This window comes from Nannospalax galili, unplaced genomic scaffold, assembly GCF_000622305.1.
Source record: "Nannospalax galili isolate Female #2095 unplaced genomic scaffold, S.galili_v1.0 scaffold281, whole genome shotgun sequence".
In the NCBI taxonomy this organism is placed as follows: Eukaryota; Metazoa; Chordata; class Mammalia; order Rodentia; family Spalacidae; genus Nannospalax; species Nannospalax galili.
This window is the reverse complement of record NW_008349068.1, coordinates 615539-635604: the sequence shown is the minus strand read 5'-3', so window position 1 is coordinate 635604 and position 20066 is coordinate 615539. Positions and strand designations below refer to the sequence as shown.

At 36.3% G+C, this 20066-nt stretch overlaps 1 protein-coding gene across 6 annotated transcripts in view; it reads left to right on the top strand.

Moving 5' to 3' along the window:
- Positions 1 to 20066, top strand: part of Raph1 (Ras association (RalGDS/AF-6) and pleckstrin homology domains 1) — a 93340-nt gene that overhangs the window by 12512 nt on the left and 60762 nt on the right. The gene's annotated exons all lie outside the window — the stretch shown is intronic.

Genomic DNA, 20066 nt, shown 5'->3' with positions numbered 1-20066 from the left:
GGATTACAGATTATAGGTGTGTGTACCATCATACCTGGCAAAAGTATGCGTTTTTAATTTAGACATATGAACAATTATCAGAGCCAGCTCCTATAAATTAAAGTATATTTATTTGTTTGCTTCCTATATTAGAAGAAACCATTTTTCCCACTTACTTTTCAGGAGGATTAAGATGCCATTTTATGTTTGTTTTCATGCTTGTCTATAAGTTGGATATTTAGAAGTCACATTGCAGGATTATCAGATATATAATCTTGATGAGAAATCTCTCTACTAGAATGTTCTTAATGCTCCACATCCTCCCAACCCCTGCTTTGATCACACTTAGCAGTTTTGCCAACTTGATATGGGTGAAATGGTTATTTTTCTTAGAGCTTTATAGTATTTTTTAATCCATGAAAATTACATTATTGTAAATATTTATCAAGAAGCAGTTCCAATCACAAATTAAAACTTAATATTTTATTAGTAATTTTTATGTGTATGAGTGTATTGCCTACATGTGTGTAAGTGCACCCATGTCATACAATACCTATGGAGGTGAGAAGAGGGCTTTGGATTCTCTTGGAATTGGAGTTAAGACAGTTGTTAATTGCCATGTGGATGCTGGGATTTGAACCCAGGTCTTCTGTAAGAGCAGCCAGTGCTCTTAACCACTAAGCCATCTCTCCAGGCCCACAAATTAAAAACTTAAAAGAGTTTTGAATAAAAGCATTGCTTATGCTTATTCACTGTGGGGTAAAAGGGGGCAAAGAAATGTTAGCTGTTGTTTGGTAGGACTGATTGGAGAATTACCTAAAATGCATTAAATGCTGTGTTGGGGCATCTATGTAGATAATTGAGATGATTATTTTAGTTAACATAACCATTTTAATTTTCTGTAACCTTTGGAGAGAATATATTTAATTCTTGATAATTAAGTATAGTCAAGTAAAAATATAGTATTTGGTCATAGTTGAGTCTGTTTATTTTAAAAGATTAAAATTGTTTTATCTTTTATAATTTTGTGTGGTTGGTTTTTATTTCAATAATTATGAATGCTTATGATATAAGAGTAGAAATTATTCTCAGGGTGCTAAATGTATGTTCTTATATTGTTTCTTTAATCTTCCATTTTCTTTTGTATATGATAAAAAAGATTTCAGATTTAAAATATTGTCACATTGCAGGGCCTAGTGGTACATGCCTTTAATCCCAGCACTTGGGAGGCAGAGAGGCAGGCTTTGTGAGATCAAGACCAGCCTTGTCTACAGAGTGAGTTCTAGGCCAGCTACAGCTATAGGGAGACTCTATCTCAAAACAATCAATACAATAAAATAAAGTATCATAACTATAGGTGCATAAATTTTTCTTTGTAACCTGAAGTTATGTTTTCTGATAGTCTCCTTGTAGCCCAAGCTGGTAAACTCACCATCCTCTTGTCTCAGCCTCCTGAGTGCTGGGCTTGCAGATATGGGCCACCATAAAAGAGATCTGTAGAGAATCGAAGTCCTTTCTGACCTCAGCATTTGCTATAATTCACTAGTGAACACATTTGGGCTTTGTACTTTCTGTTTTGAAAGGCTTATTTTTTTGATAATGTCTTTCATAGAGCAGAAATTTTAAATTTTAATGACATTTAACTTTATTTTGTGGATCACACCTTTGTTCTTTTATCTGACACACTAAACCCAGTGTAATCTAGATTTTTCTCCTATTTTTACCTTGTAGGGGTTTTAGAGTTTTACCTTTTACATTTAGCTCTATGATCTACTCTGACTTAGTTTTTGTGAAATGTTAAGGTCTGTATCTAGAATTTTTTTTTTTTTAGATGAGGATGACCATTTGTTCCAGAGCCATTTGTTGAAAAGACTGCCTTTATTTCATTGAGTTGTCTTTCTTCCTTTGTCAAAGATCAGCTGTCTTTATCCATGTGGGTCTATTTCCGGGTTCTGGGTTCTATTTCACTGACCAATTTGTCTTCTTTTCCAATGCCCCACTTGATGCTTTATAGAAGTCTTGAAGTTGAGTAATAGTCCTCCCAACTTTGCCGCTTTCAGTGCTGTTAACTATTATGGGTCTTTTGCTATTACAACTAAGAATGTCAACCTAGTCACATGATGTTGTCATCCACAACTTGGCTCTTGAGAATTGCACGATCAAGTTACCTCCCCCCTCCAAAAAAAATCCCTCATAATATTTTAGGTAAAAACAGTTTTGTGTTGGACCACATTCATATCTTCAGGTGTCCTGAGTTGAACACACTTGATTGTTGATATCAATAAAATAACTTGTTAGGCTTTTAGTAGGGATTGTGTTGACTCAATAAATCGGTTGAGAAGTGACATCTTCATAATAACCTTCAAGAATGATAGTTGATAGTTGTTAGCTGTAGGGTTTTGTTTTTGTTTTAGATGTTCTTTATCAAGTTGGGTTTCCCCTCTTTGTAGCTTACACTGAGCACTTTAATCATGAATGAGCCTTGGATTTTTGTCAATTTTTTATATCAATTGATAGGATCATGCAGTATATCATAGTGGCCTGTTGTAATGGATTATGCTAATTGATTTTCAGATATTGAGTCAGCATTGCATATTTGGGATAAATTTTACTTGGTCATGTTGTACAATTATTTTTGCTGTTTTTATTGAGGATTTATCCATTTGTTTTCATGAATAATATCGGTCTTCAATTTTCTTATAATGTCTGGTTTTGACTTTAGTTATGCTGGCCTCATAGAATGAGTTAGGAAGCATTCTGTACTTGTATCTTCTAGAAGAGATTGTAGAGAATTGAAGCAATTTATTTCCAAAATATTTATCAGAATTCACCATCTTAACCTTGCACTTTCTGCTTTGGAAGGTTATTAATTATTGATTCTGTTTCTTTAAGACAGATTTTTTAGGTTCAGTTTCTTGGATACTAGTATGTATGACTTGACATTTAACATGTGTTTCTTTTAGGTTATATGGGATTCGTTGTTGTTTTGTTTTTGAATTGTCAGGGATTGAATCTAAGTACCTCTCCCCTGGAGGGACGTACTCTTACAGCTGAACTATATCCCCCCCGCCCAGCTCTAGTTACATCTTATTTTTTTATTACTCTGGCATTGTCTTTTAATAGGTACGTGTAGACCATTGAACTTTATAGTGATTAGTAATATAGTTAGATTAATATTTACTGTATTTGTTACTGTTGATCTTCTTTGTTCCTCTTTCCATCTTCTCTTTTTTCCTGCTCTTTTTGTTTAAAATGGATATTTTACAGGAGCACATTTTCTCTTCTCCTTGGTACATCAGTTACACTTCCTTTTCTACTCTTCAGTGGTTGCTTTGGGGTTTGCCATGTATGTGTACAACTAATCTAAGTCCCATTTTTAAATAACACAACTTCAAGGATATAATGTGAGTACCTAGTAATGACAAAATAATTCTTTTTTCCTGCTGCCCAGATATTACTGCTGTCATTCATTTCACTTCTGTAAGCACTCACAAGCATGCGTAAGCAAATATATTGTTACTGTTAATATTTTGAACAAACTAATCAGCTAAGAATAAGAAAAGTTGATCCTGGACTTAGTGTTTTATGCCTATGATGCTAGTCCTCAAGAGATTGAGAGAATCTTAAGTTTGAAGCTAGACTGGCCATGTATTAAGACCTTGTCTCTAACAAAGGAACAAAAATTGTAGTTTTAATTTATACCTTATTCACCTGAATGACTTACTGTATCATATTCCTTCTTTTAACATTTCTTGTAAGGCAGGTGTACTGACAGTCAACTCTTTCAGTTATTCTTTGTCTCTCTATACAAAATGAAGTTCTTCTTTTGTTAGAAATGAATATATAAGACAACAGTGGAATAAAGGACACCGGCTTAGCCATATATACATATTCACCTGTCTGATACTCATTTTCTTACTCTGCAGAGAGAACGGGAAGGAATTACGTACCCTTCTTAACTAGAATGGCTTCTTTTTTTTTTAGTATGGATGTGAGACCAGTCATCTGGATCTTTTAAAAGCCATGATTAAAAAAACAAGGACATTGCCGGGCATGGTAGCACATACCTTTAATCTTGGCACTTGGGAGGCAGAGGGCAAGGCAGGCAGATCTCTGTGAGTTCAAGGCCAGCCTGGTCTACATAGCTGGGGCTACAGGGAGACCCTGCTTCAAAAAGACTAAAAACTAAAACTAAAACAACAAGCACATCAAACCTGACACTGCCTGATCATTTCTGTTTCTATCCAGGTGGCAAGATGAAAAGAGCTGATTATTTTGAAAAATTGATTCTCCTTTTGCTCAATATGCTCTCTAGCCAAAACATAATAGTGGTTAGCTAGGCATTGTTGTGGTTTCTTTAGTGACGTTAATAAATTTTTTCTAAGTCTTGCTCAAATTTCATTGAAAGATTATTAGGAAAGATAGGAAGTAGCCTGTAAGAGCTTTTAAATCTTTCCTCTTTTTTTGATATTCTCTTTGAATTTGAGTTTCTTCATGATAATAGACTAGAAATGATACCACCATTTTCCTTCTTTTCAAACTAGAATACTATGATATCCCACCAGAACCTTCCAAAGTGTATATATGTGTGTGTGCACAGGATGGGGAGTTGGGGAGGGATTGGGAATGCAGAGTCACAGAACAGACATGACAGCATTATCCTGAAGCTTTATTTGGAAGTCAGTTTTAAACATTTATTTTTCTATCCTAATATATATTGTGGAACAGAGTATAAAATTGATGTAGGTTTTTAATACAGTTGACTTTTTTCTTAAAATTTTCATAATTTTTTAATTGATTTGTATGTGTGTGTGTGTGAGCGTGCACGCATTTCATACAGAACATTCCAAACAATCTTATTCATCTTTATACCCGCATCCCAAATGGCACCCTCCCATAACCCCCCCACTGGAGCCCATATACTCTGTCATCCCTGTTACTGTCCACTGTGTTATCAGTGTCCCCAGCCATTCCCCAGTGCAAGTCCATCCTCTGAGTCTGGTCAGCCTATCTAGAGTCCCTTGTTTTAGGAAGATCAGCTCTTCCTCATCTAGCAGCAATCAGTTGCCAACATTCCTTTAGATAAGATTGGGGTCTGCTGTTCATTTTCCCAGTTCTATGCTGGGTTACTATCTGGGAGTCTCTTGGGCCACCCTGGCCAACAACTCAAGGGGAGGTATCTCCTGTCTGGCATTGTTTGTTCTTATGTAGACGGTTGAATTTTTTTTTAAAGTAAGTGTGCAGCAACCCACCCTAGAATATTGCTTATTTTCTCATGGGTAGTGGGCAGTCACCCTTTGTGCTTCCTGGAATCCATATTTTGTTGAATAAGTCAACTTTGATTGTTTTCTTATACTTATGACCATTTGTTCTATTCAGACAAATAACTAAGAACAAAAGTAAAAACAGGAGAAAAAAAAAAAAAAACTCAAAACATTAGTTAATTAGAAGTCAGAGCACCAGTGAAGACATTCCAGACTCCTGCTCAGACTTTATGGTCAGAGGTTTGGACTTTGGAGAAAGTGAGAAAGCTAGCTCTTTAAGTCTCTCCCTCCCTTTAAGTAATATGCCTAAGGGATGGAGGGCTATTGGAGCATCTCTTCTGAACTAAGATTAGAAAAGACAGATAAATCAGTAGGAATTTAGAGTGAGGTCTATATTTAAATAATACACTTTCTCAGAAGAATGGGTTAAAAGTAGGAAGATTCCTCTGGCATCAATTTATCTATCTCTCAATTAACTCCCTCCTACTTGCCCCTTTCTTCAGATTGAAGCAAATGAGTGTGTGCTAATGATTAAACCTAAGTTCTATCTAGGTAATGGAAGAATTAAATGAAGAATTCCACCTCTCCAGTTTTTCAGTTCTAGATGACTTAGACTAGAGAATTCTTGTGTACTTGGTTCCTTAAACTGACCTTTTCAGTGATATAATGCTCTATTAACTCATTCAAATTTAGGGCATAAAAATGGAACTATTACTTATTTGAGATTTAAAACAAAACAATAATTTGTTTTAAAAAAAAAACAAGAATTTGTTTTTTGTTAATTGTTAGGCAATTATTTGAATACCCAGCAAACTAATTTTAAAAATTTCAGTGAAGCCTGGCATGGTGGTGCACCCTTTTAATCCCAGCACTCAGGAGGCAGAGGCAGGAGGATCTCTGTGAGTTCAAGGCCAACCTGGTCTATGTAGTGAGTTCCAGGACAGCTAGGGCTACAGGGGAGACCCTGTCTCAAAAAGACAGAAAAAAAAAATTCCGATGACTTTAAAAACTATTTTTTCTTTGAAACAAGGTCTTACTATGTAGCCCTGACTGGCCTAGAAATTGGTGTGTAGACCAGGTTCACCTCAGACTTACAGGAATCCATCTGGCTGCCTCACGAGTGCTGGGATCAAAGTGTGTACCATTACACCTGACTTTTGTTTGTTTTTTTTTGAGACAGTTTCGTGTAGATCAGACTTGCCTCAAACTTGCTCTCTAACTGAGACTGACCCTGGACTCCTGATCCTTCTGCTTCTACTTCTTCCCAACTGCTGGAATTACAGACATGGACCACCATGCCTAGTATAATCAAAACCATTCTCTTTTTTAAATTTAAATTTATTTATTGGGGGTTGGGGGACTGCACCCTCACAGATGCATGTAAGTGCTCAGCGAGGCCAGAAAAGGGTATGGTACCTGACCTAGAATTACCAGTGGTTGTGAGCCATCCAGCATTCATCTGGGAACCAGATGTTCTGGTCCTCTGGAAGAACAGTAAGTGATTGTAGCTGCTGAGCCATCCCTCCATCTCCTACATTGTGACAAATGTGATTGTAAGGTTTCCTTTTTAAAAAAATTTATTTATTTATTTATTTATTGTTTGTTTGTTTGTTTGTGTACTTGTAAATGAGCATATACTTGTGCCATGGCACAGCTAGAGGTCAGAAGACAACTTGTGGGAATTTTCTCTCTTCACTGTGTGAATCCTGGGGATCAAACTCAGGTCCTCAGGCTTTGAGGCAAGCATCTTTTCTTGCTGAACCATCTCATCAACCTCTTAAGGTTTCTTATACTTTGAATTTGAGTGAACCAGTTTGAGTTTAGGTTCTTTTTGATACATATAGGTGTCCTTATGGATATTTATTTGTTTGTTTTGTTTTGTTGTTAATTAGCATAGCTGTTGAATCATGTCTTATAATAACCTTATGAAAATATTCTTGCAAAGTTAAATGTGTTGCAGAATTTTCTCTTGTTTTTCCAAATCATTCCTCTATCAATGGAGAAATAAAAATTTTAAATGTTAATATCTTTTAATATTTACTTAGATAAATTGACCTTTTTAAATATATATATAAAGAAGTGTACCTATAGCTTTGTGTCATCTTAAATTAGACATCATCTTAATTTTTGAAACATCTTAGATTGGAAGTATTTGGCAGAAAAAATGTTGAAATTTAGATTCTAGAATGAAAAATGAGAACTATTATGGTTTCTCCATAAGTTGCAGCTGTTGGGTGTACAGGGTAGTAAGGCAAGTGTATAGCTAACTACTTTATAGTACAAGGCTGATTAGCTGTAAAGACCTTTAGGCAGGTACAAAGTTCATGTTGTTGGCAGAGAAAGCAGACTCCTAACTCTTGTTCATCTAGCATAGCATTTAAATACATTTTTGTTTTTAAAAAAACAAATGTAATATATAGCATCTAACCTTTTAACTTGTACTGAAAGTTCAGTGAGACTTAATTATATTCACAAAGTCATACAGGTTTCTCCACTATCAAATTCCAAAATAAATTTCAAAAAAATTGTAAACTAAAATATGACCTCACAGTTCTTGGGCCCCACTACTCCCCGTTACATGCATCTTGCAGGTGTTTATATTGGTGGCCTGACTTATGCAGTCATTTGAGATTTCAACCCTGACTTGAAAAGTTGTTTATTCTAGTTCAATTAGCCCCAGAAGCAGAGCATCCTTTACTAACATCTATTTATCCCTTTGCCTACTGTATTCACTCTTAATAATTGTACCTACTTTGCTGTGTCCTTTCGTGAGAAATGAGTTCCTATTAGGGCTTCTTTAGAGTATAAAGTCCAAACTCTTTCTTGGTTTGTAAATCCTTGCATGATCTAGATCCCTTTTCCTCTTCCACCAACTCTCTTCCCTATCAGACTAATTCTTTTTATTTTTTCTGGCCTTTGCATATCTTTTTTCTGTCATTCACATCTAAGGTTAAATATCTGTACTAGAGGCTTCATTGTTCACCTAATCAAAAGCAGCTGGCCCTTCACTGTCGAGATCCCGATTTTTAAAGAACATTTTAAGTTTTATTATTTTTATTTTATGTGTATGAGTGTTTTGCCTGCATGTATGTAAGTGCATCTGTGTCATGCACTGACCACAGAGATAAGAAGACAGTGTCGAGTCCTCTGGAACTGGAGTTCCAGACGGTTGTTAGCTATTGTGGTATTGGGAACTGAACTTGGGTCCTCTACAAAAGCAGCCAGTTCTCTTAACCACTGAGCCATGTCTCCAGCCCCCTCATAATCCCAATTTAATTACACCAGAGTTGTCTGCTGATTTTGTTATGTTCAATATTTATCTTCCTTGACTGGAATGTAAGTTCAATGTTAACAGATTTTTCGTTATATTCAAACTATATTCCGAGCCCCTAGAAAATTGGATGTTTGATACATAGTAATATGCTTAATGTATATTTAACGAATACATGCTGAATAAAAATGCTTGCTGTGGATCTAGGCAAGGTGGGACATACTTTTAATCTCAGCACTTGGGAGGAATTCAAAGCCAACTTTGCCACATAGCAAGTTCAAAGCCAACCTGGGCTACTTAAGACTCCATCTCAAAGCAGAACAAAGTTTACTGTGAAACATGGTTTCTTTTGACTGTATTTATCTACTTCTACCTGTTTCTGTTCTCCTGAAATTTGCCAAAATCTGCCAAAATCTCTGGTTTGCTCCTGCCTTTGCTTTTGGTGTCTTAATATCTTGTAAGTTGTGTAATTTTATTATTTTAATGGGACTTGGGGGAGATAAAGAAATGTATTCTGCTATTCTTGATGGTTGAGATGTTGCAGTCTTGTTGGAAATATGAACAGAGACCAACTGGAAAAGTATTGCTTAGTTTTGGAGAATAAATTTGAAACTAAGATCGAAGCCATGCCAGAAGGGATTGAAATCATTTGAAAGTTTGTATTGTGTAAGCAGAATCATGCATGCTATGAATAAAGTCTTTAAGGAAGGTTAGTCTGATGGGGATGAATTAAAGACAAGAGGACAGTTAGGAAAATGCTAGAATAAGCTGAGGACAATATAGTGTAGAACTGAACCAAGATGTATGATAGTTATAGAAGTGAAAAGAGATACTGGAATCAGAAGTTTTCTAGCACTGATACTGATTAATTGCTCTGTGATAATTATAGTTTAGCACTGTGACTTTTATTTTGATGGATTGATTGATTGCATGGGAAGGCAGTATTACATTTATCTTCCCTAAGTAAGGAGTTAAAATATAAATATCTTCCCTAGAAGGAGTTAAAATAAAATATCTTCCCTAGAAATCTTACATTTATGAAATCAATGAAACAGACATCCGAAAACTTTGTCAGATGGGGAGATAGATATTTGACCAACTTGTTGGTAAGGGGTCAGGGACATATGTTAATGAATAAAATCTGCTTTTAGTCTGTTTGACTAATTAGTAGCCTTTATTTGGAGCTAAATTCTTATTTCTTCCTGATCCTGATATTAACTGACTTTTATTATGTTATTTGGGTTTGGGTTTTTTTGATTTTCTTTTTTTCCTTAAGATGGAAGTGGAATTAAGACAGGGTTTGATTCTGTAGTCCAGGTCCAGGCTAGCCTCAAACTCATGGCAATCCTTTTGCCTCAGCTTCCTCCTGAGTGTTGAGATTGTAGGCCTGAGCCATCATGCCTGACTATTACAGTTTATTTTACATAAAGTTCATAAATGAGTCTTGTCTTGAATTATCTGAGGAGCAATTATTTTTTCCAATAGATTAAATTCTTAGTTAATTGAATAAACTAGAAAAATATTTTGGGAAAGGTAGTATGTATGTATGTATGTATGTATATAATTTTAAAACCACATATTAAAGAAAAATACAATATTTTGATATCCTTAGACTAAGTTCTATATTTATTTTGACAAAAATGTTTAGTAGACCATGTTTTGTTCTTTAAAGTTTGCTTGTTTTGAGACAGAGTCTCCCTATAGCCCCAGCTGGCCTGGAACTCGCTATGTAGACCAGGCTGGCCTGGATCTCAGAGACCCTCCTGCCTCTGCTAGGGTTAAAGACATATTACCACCACGCCTGGCTTTTATTTCTAAATTTTGAGCAGTTTGTTCATTGACTCTGTTTCCTAACTAAATCATGACTTCTTGGGAACAAGAACTGCTTTTTCTTTTTTATTTCCTGTCCCCCATCTGTTTTCTGTTCCTTAGCTTATTTTAATATAACTTCAAACTTACAGAAAAGTGGTAACATCACCAATAATTCCCATGTTCCTTTACCCAGATTCACCTGTTACTTCATTTTGCTTAGTTATCATTTCTTATTCCCTATCTACCCTCCAGCATGCTCCCCCCATACATGCACACACATTGTTTTCTTCAGTCTAATGAAGAAAACATTATAGACATTGTACCCTATTATGACAAAATAGGAGAAAAAATATCTAATTGACAAAATTTTTTTAGACATTTCATTGTGTCTGTTTCTTGTACACAACACTGTGTTACATAAGGACATTCTCATAGTATATTTTGTTTGGTGAGCATATTGCCTCTGGGCCCTCCCTCCTGTTCCTGTTTTTTACCCTTTTCTCCCCTACTAATCCCCTTTGTTGCGCTAGATAGTTTAGCTTCTACTTTCATGTCCTACATGAGTTTGTGTGTCTATTTGTAATCTGGACTCACATATGAGTGAAATTTATCTTTCTGAGACCAGCTTAATTGCTGAATATGATTATCTCCAGTTGCATCCATTTTCCTGTTCTTTTATGTCTGGAAAAAAAAAAAACAACTTCATTATGTCTATAGATCATATTTTCTTAATCATGCCTTTGTTAGACATCTAACTTGGTTCCATAACTTAATTATTCCAAATAGTGCTGCAGTAAACATTGATGTGCAAGTTCCTCTGTGATATACTGGTTTGAAGTCCTTTGGGTAAATACCTAGGCGTGGTATCGCTAACTGGGTCATATGGTAGATCTATTTTTATTTTTTTGAGAAGCCTCCATACTTGTGCTGGATAGCTTTAGTGTCAACTTGACACACCTGGGTTGAGGGAGCCTCAATCAGGGAATTGCCTCTATTGGACTGGCCTGTGGCCATGTCTGGGAGGCATCTTCTTGATGAGTGATGTGGGAGGGTCCAGCCCACTGTGGGTGGTACCACCCCTGGGCAGGTGGGCTTGTGTTGCATAAGAAAGCAGGCTGAGCAGGGGCCAAGGGAGCCAGCCAGTAAGCAGCATTCCTTCATATCTTGTGCTCTAGCACCTGCCTCCAAGTTCCCAGGTGGGCTTGTGTTGCATAAGAAAGCAGGCTGAGCAGGGGCCAAGGGAGCAAACCAGTAAGTAGTGTTCTTCCATGGCCTGTGCTGCAGCTCCTGCCTCCAGGTTCCTGCCCTGAGTTCCTACCTTGGGCTCCCTGATGAACTGCGACCTGGGAGATGTAAGACAAATAAACCCTTTCCTCCCCAAGTTGGTATTGGTCAGAGTATTTTGTCACAGCAATGAAGAAACAAACTAGGACAATACTGATTGCCATAGTGGCAATTGCACTAGTGTATGTTCCTGTCAACACTATTTAAGAATTCCTCTTTGTCCATATCCTCACCAGCAGTTGCTGTTGCTGTTTTAATCTATTTTTATTTATGTGTGTGAGTGTATTGCCTGCAGGTATGTAAGTGTACCCATGTGTGCAATGCCCATTGAGGCCAAAAGCGGGCATCAGATCCCCTAGAAACAGATGCCATGTAGGTGCTGGGAACTGAACCCAGGTCATCTGCAAGAGCAGCTAATGCTCTTAACCATTGAGCCATCTCTCCAACCCCTGTTGTTTTTAATAATTACCATTCTGACTGGGGTGAGATAGAATCTCAATGTAGTTTTAATTTGCATTTCTCAGATGTCTAGTAAAGTTAAGCATTTTGTTCATATGTTTATTGACCATTTGTATTTCATTTTTGAGAACCATCTTTTTATTTCATTTAGCCCATTTATTGATTGGGCTGTTTGGTTTCATGTTTAGTTTTTTTAGTTATTTGTATATTCTAGATATTCATCTTCTATCAGATATATAGTAACAAGGATTTCCTTCCATTCTGAAGGCTGTTTCTTCACTCCATTAACTGTTTCCTTTGTTGCACAGAAGCTTTTTAACTTCATGAATTCCCCCCATTCCTTGTGTGGCAAAATTCTTTGGTGTAATGTTTTCTGTGTAAGCACTATTATCAAGACCAGAGGATGTATTTAACACTGATATAGTACTATGATTTAACTCACAACCCATAGTCACATTTTATCATTCTTCTCAATACTATCCTTTATACTTAACTTTGTATGTTTTCTCTGGTTCTAGGATCCTATCTAAAATCAAACACTGCCTTTAGTTGTCATGTCTATTTAAGTTCCCTTTAATATGGAACATTTCCTCAGCCTTTACAATTTTTTTAAAGTTATAAACCAATTAGTTTTAAAAATGTCTCAGCAACTCAAATAATTCTGAGCAGGACTTCTACAGAACAATGACCTGACTCAAATGAGGTTGCTTGCCTCACTATTGGTGATGATGTGACCACTTGACTAAGACATTGTCTTCCCAGTAATTTGTGGAGAATGTTTTGAGAATACATAGTCTCATCACATTTTCACACTGTACTTTTATTATGCGTTGATAGTTCCCTCCTTGATTTTAAAAAGAATAACTTAGTTTTCTGTTATTTTAAAAACTCAGTGTAGGGAGAGATGGTTCAGAGGTTAAGAGCACAGACTGCTCTTGCAGAGGACTGGGGTTCGATTCCCAGCATCCACATGGCAGCTAACAACTGTCCATAACTCCAGTTCCATGGGATCTGACACCCTCTTCTGACCTCCGTAGTCATTGCATAACATGGGTGCACTTACATATATGCAGACAATATATACATACACATAAAATAAGAATAATATAAAAAATATTTTTTAAGAAACAAAACTCAGTGCTTAGTTATTATAATGGTTGTAAAAGTGATTTTTTTGTGATTTTATTTATATCAATTAGTTGGTATTCTGTGATTAGTTGGCTTTTAATTTATGTCAGTATGGGTTGGTGAATTTTATTCACTGAGTTTGTTTCTCCCATAATCTACTTTAATGCTTAAATTGTCCCAGATTAGACTCCTGAGCCCTCCTTTAAGTTGGCTCCTATCTCTATTTAACATGTACCTGTCATTAATTCAGCACTTCCTAGACCAGTAAGATGTTTTTGCAGACTGGTGTGTCCACTCCATGGCCTGCATGTAGCCTAGAATGGCTATGAATGCACTCGGTACAGAATCATAAACTTACTTAAAATATTGGATTTATTTGCAGTTTTATTTTTGGAGAGGGCAGACTCATTTACACAGTTCTCCAGTATGAACTTTGTAGATGACAACATGGTGTCACAATGTCAAAAGATTGGACCCCCCTGTTAGGGTTTCCATTGTGTTGTTTTTTTGTTTAAATTCCCCTTGCACCAGCCCTGGAATCATTTTTGTGTAGACCATGTATTTAGAAACCCCCGGACTAATTATATTGGAATGTTTCCTGGAGTGTCACCGTTGTTAACTCTTAGGGTAGTCATACCTATAAATACATGTACAAATCTCTCTTTATTTCTGTCCCTCCCTTAACCTGTCTGAAACTTTGATTTTATACTGCAAACTCAAAATGTAATACAAATGGTTTCCAAACTCTATGCTGCAGCTAGTAGCCATTCTTTCCCCCAAACCATGAATTGCTCTTAGGATCAAAATATTTGCTAATGCATTTGACTTTCTGGAGGAGGAATATGTCAAAAATACAGAAAAAATACTTCCTGCCTCTAATGGAATTTTCAGGAGTTTCAAGATAATTTCCCCTACTCTAAAGTATGAGGTTGCAGCCCCTCCAACTGGAGAGACTGGAGTTTGCATGCATAGCATCAGAAATAACTACCGTGTAGTGTAACAGGAACCTTTCAGGTTGTAGAACAGAATGAATACAATAAACTTCTCAAGAAGGAGGAGTCATAGAAGCCACAGATTTAACACTTGTGTATAGCCATGTTTATGTGTACATATATGGATATATGTATTTGTGTATAGGTATAGTGAATGTTTCCTAGCTACTGCTGTAACTACCATACAGTGGGTGGTTTAAAATAGTGGAAATCTATCCTGCACAGTTCTTGAATTTAATTTCAAGACTATTTAACTTAACAAACTGGACAAGCACTTGGGTTTTTTTTTGGGCGGGTGTTTTGTTTCATTTTTCCAGTTTTCATGGCTGCTCTGTGGTTCCAGATAATGGCTTCTATGGCATACTGTATAATCAGTAATTTAGGATAGGTCATTGGAGTTTTTATTTATAAGAATGTTGGGAGTTTCTTTGTAGAAAATTGAACCAACAATTCAGTTTTCCACCTTAGCTAAGGAGTTCCTGTTTGAGATTTAAGAGATTAGGAGTATTCACTCTTATGAAAATCCAATCTAAACAAAGGAATGTGTCTATTCTTATTAGAAAATGGTTCGTTAGGGCCATTGATCAGGCTCAGCTGGTAAAAGAGCAAGTCATGCAAGTCCCTACCCTGATAAATAATAAAAAATTAAAATATAGCTCATTGTTTTATAAAATTAATTTTCTAAGGAGTGTATAAAAGTGCTTGATAAATTATGCTGAATTTGCTCAGTTGCCTTTGATTTGATTTATAACTCTTAGGCATTACAACCTCTATGACAGCTATTAAGATAGTTGTACTTTGTTTTTATGCTTCCTTATGTGATCTTTAATGACTTCACAGGTTCATATATCAATGATAATGAAGATATTGTGTTATATCCTAGATTGTCAAAAACAGAGGCATAAATAGAACAGATATAAGAATATGTCATCTCTAGCACAGTACATCTTTCCCCTAAAGAAGATTTCCCCATGACTGGTCCAAAAACAGTACAGCTGTTTTGTGGGGTGAGGGGAGGTTTGGTTCCATGTGGAAACTTGACAAAACTCAGTTTTGAGTGTCAGCTCACTCCTGGAGGACCAGACTATCCACCCATGTTCCCTGGTGGCCAGTTAACTCTGGCTTGCTCCTATGAAACGTTGAGTAACCAAGTACACTGCTTCTTATTCCCTTTCAACACATGGGGAACCATAGATTGCTTTGAATTTCTTTCATGCATAGGCCTTCAGAAAGAGCTTTGTTCCTACAGAAATTGTTAATTAGGGTATCTCTGTTTACAACAATTCCCAATAAGTATTGATATTTCCAGTGTCCAGAGACATGGAATTTTGTGTGTGTGTGTGTGTGTGTGTGTGTGTGTGTGTGTGTTTCTTTCCTAGTCTATATCATACTGCCATTTGTAGATGAAGTATTATTGAAGTGCTGAAGTAAATTTTTATGTCTTTTATTTTTTAATTTATTTATTTTATGTGTATATGTATGCCTGAGTGTATATATGTGCAGCACATGCATACAAGTGGTTGTGAGCCACCATGTAGGTGCTGGGAACTGAACTCGGGCCCTCTGGATGAGGCACCTCTCTAGCCCCAATGTTTTCTTTTATAAAACTTATCGTCTTTTTAAATTAAGAATAGAAGTTATAAAGTATGTTTGGGGGGGACTTCTTTTATAAAACTTATCTGCTTTATAAATTCAGAATAAAACCTATAAAATAAAAGACTATAAAATATTTAGTGGTTGGTAATAGCTCAGTGGGTTAAAGCACTTGCTGCCAAGCCTGCTGACGTGAGTTAAATCCCCAGGACCCACATAGTGAAGGAGAGAACTAACTTCTGCAAGCTGTCCTCTGACCTCCACGTATGCCCACAAATATACACACACAACAGATGATTGATGAGAGAGAGAGAGAGAGAGAGAGAGAGAGAGAGAGAGAACAGACACACAGAGGAATTGGTTCCCTGGAAGACTTGATGTATGCAGAGAACAAATAATTTTTAAAAATCATTCTAAGGAAGGGCTAGAATACTTAAAATTTGGGAGAAATCAAGTCTTACAATTTCTAAAACTATTGAATTCTCAGTTTCCATTTAGGCACTTTACAAATTTTAGCATTTAGTTCACAGCAAAACTAGAGGTCCTATATTAAAACAACAGTCATAGTTTAAGAGAGAAACCAGTAAACAGACCAGATACTGCCCTGTTCTGATGAATAAACAGCCTTATTGGCCTGTAGATTCTCCATCCATTTCACATTGTATTGTATCCTTTTTCCTTCTTTACTCTTACTTCATCCTACTTGTAAGGGATCCTCTTCCTCTTTTTGTACCTTCCTATATAATAGCACACACTGTATCTGTATTTGTGTGTGTGTGTGTGTGTGTGTGTGTGTTTGTGTGTGTGTGTCTAACTTTAGTTTCCCTCCTCGATTTTATTTTGCAACAGTTGTATCTTGCATAGTTAGGGGTACTCCTTGAACATGGAGCTTTTCACGTACTCGGTTCTGCAGTGTTCTTTAGAATTGCTTACTAGATGAAGAAGAGTTTCAAAAACCCATTTTTTGTGAGAAAGCTACTGAAACGTAACTGGAAATAACTAAAATTTCCAAATGAGTGATTAGAAGCAATTGTAGTAATAGAAGAGAAGGAATTGAGCGTGCTAATTTTGAGATCCTAATGCTGCCTAATTTCTCTGTATTTTGCTAGAATATCACTCATTCTAGTTTGTACTTTTAACCTAATTGTAGTTACACAAAACTGCATCATTTATTGTCTTATAAGTCTTCCCAGTAATTGTAACATAACACAGTTGTTTATAGTTTAGTTGGCAAACATAATACCCAGTGGAACTTACTTAAAATGTCCCACCTCCTTGACATTAGTAATTAGTAGATCATACATGGCCCATTTAAAAAACTAACTTTTAGAGATGTACACTCGAGGTACTTCTGATGTATACTATCAGTAGACCACATTTTGAAAAATGTCCTACAGAATAAACTTCAGACACTTTGGAATAGTATATTCCATACCTTTATACCCTTGCATATACTGAATAGTATACTGTCACACCTTTATACCCTTGCGTATACTGATTTCTCAGTGTAAAACATCCTTATCCTTTTTCCCTTTGCACATTATCATATCATCCCTTTCCTCTTGCCTTCTCAATATGCTTATTTAACATACATGATCATATGTATAGCACTTATCACAGTGTTTAATTGTTTTTGGTTTCCTTATCTGTCCCCCTGTGAGGTTAACTTGAGGATGAAGGCCATTATGTCTGTCAGTACCTGTGGTTTCTGGCACATAGAAAATGTACCACAAACATTGCATGAAATAGAAACTTCTGTTGAAATTTTGGCTCACTGATTGCACTGGACCCAAGAGAATATGGACAATCCCATTCTGCTGTTTTCTGAGACTTTTAATGTGATTTTAAGTATAGAATGCATGATTTTGTAAAAAAGCATTTTTTTCTTTTTTTATTTATGTGTATGTGTGTGCTTCTGTATGAGTGTGTTTGCGCATACATTGGGGTACATATGGAGGCCAGAAGAGGGCTTCACATACCCTGGAGCTGCCTAATGTGGGTTCTGGGAATTGAACTCAGGTACTCTGAAGATCAATGAGTGCTCTTAACTGCTTAACCATCTCTCTAGCCCCCTAAAAAGCATTAAAAAAAAAAATTAAAGGGACAAAAGAACTCTAATAAGTAAGGCACCCTATATATCATGAATTTTTCTCACAATTTTGTGTGTGACTTGTACAAGTTGTATTTTCTCCTAGACCTTCAATTTCTTTATATGTAATTGTCTAATATCTAGAATAGCCTTCTAATTATCTTTAATTACCCTGTCCTCTGAATAAAATTTAATTCTGTCCCTTCCCCATTCACTACCCTGTTTAAGAATCTAATTGCTTTTAAGGGATAAGGACAAATGTAGGCTTGGCCTTCCAGGGCCTATATAACAAGATCTTGCCTTAGGCCTTCATTTGTAAATCCTTTTCTCCCTTCTTTTGAGTTAGTCTTATGACATTCTGCCCCCCCACCCGCCCCCACATAACACATATGCATACACATTCTCTTTAACTCTGTATAATTTGCCCTACCTGGAATATACTTAGTCTGATTCTTAAGCCCTAAGAAGCCCACCCTTCTTGATAATCACAAATCCCTCCTTCTACAAAGATGAAATTGAATAAGAAACAAATCAGACTGCCTCTTGAGATGGAAGGTTAATAGGAGAAATAGGCATGAATTGATTATTTCATGGAAATTTTAGCAGGAATAATATTGCTTCATACTAAGCTATATTAAATGAATAGTTACAGTGTATACAGTGGAGTTTACTATATACAAGTTTTGACCTATAATTGAGCACAGTTATTTACTTTTACTGATATAATGAAAACAGTATATAAGCAATGGTAGATCACTATTTTTTTTTAAACCTTAATGGGACTGGCAAGATGACTCAGCGGGTAAGGGTGCTTGCCACCGTGCTCAACGAGCAAGCGACCCTGGGACCCACATGGTGGAAGGAGAAAACTACTACAAGTTGTCCTTTGACTTCCACACATGTGTACACACATTAAATAAGCATAATTTTAATTTTTTAAGCTTAAAAAAAGCAGTAATGTCATTAACTTAAAAGTCTGCTTATATATAGAATAAAGGGCTTACATTTAAGTCTTTATTCTAAGTATAGAATTTACCAAGTTTATAAAAGCATAGGTGCTTTGTTCCGTCTGCCTTCCTGACATCAGGTCTTAGCACTTTCTGATAAGGTCTCCAGCTATAGAATAATCTTTCCATTGAGCACACCTGGCTCATTCTTTGTTTTTTGCAGTTTTAGTTTCTCTACCCATTCTTTCCTGAAATCCTTACTAGCAGGCTTCCATTCATTCCTCCTGCCAGTAGAACATGGATCAATTAGGAAATGGGTTTTATCTGACTTGTGTCTCTGTTTTGTTCTTAGAATAGTGCCTGACATATAGGAGCTGCTCAGTAAATATTTATTGAATGAATAAATGAAGAAGAGGTGGGATTTTTGTTTTTTGTTTTTAGGCCAGCCTTGTTTTACACAGCGAGATTTGTGGCATCCAGGGCTACATAATGAGGCCTGCCTCAAATAAAATAGAATAAGAGGTTTTAATCCTTCTCAAGTCCATCTATGCTCGTGGTGGCCACTAAAAACAACTCTTTGGTGGTTAGTTCAAAAACCGCTATTACAGTAAATAAGTCATACATACTTGGTTTCAGATTTTCACACTGCCATTTATTATGTGTGAGTCATGGGAAAAGTTACTTAATTTCTTTTAGCCTAATTTTCTGCATTTACAAGCAAATAACAGTTGTCTTAAAGAATTAGTGCAAGATTAACTAGCAATGTATCTCAATCAGTACTTACCTATCATTCATGAAATCCTGGACTCCATCCCAAGCACCCCATAAAATCCAATTTGTATCCCTTGAATCCTAGCACTTGGAAGGTGAAGGAAAGAGGATCAGAAGTTTTAAAATCATCCTCAGTTACTTAGTGAGTTTGAGGAGTACACAGCCAGCTTGAAGTACACGAGACCCTGTCTTTAAGAAAGTGTGTAAGATTAAATGAGGAGTATTTTTTTTAAGATTTATTTTTTGTGTATGTCTGTGGGCCTAAGTGTATATTTGTAGACTTTGTATGTGCAGTGCTGGCGTAAACCAGAAGAGGATATTAGATCCCCTAGAACTGGAGTTACAGGTGGCTATGAGCCTCTGGTTATGGAACCTGGATCTAACCACTGAGCAAGCTCTCCAGCCCCAAATGAGGAATTCTTTAAGAACCTGGTCCTGAAGACTAGCAGTGTACTCTCTTTTTGTCCTTTATAAATA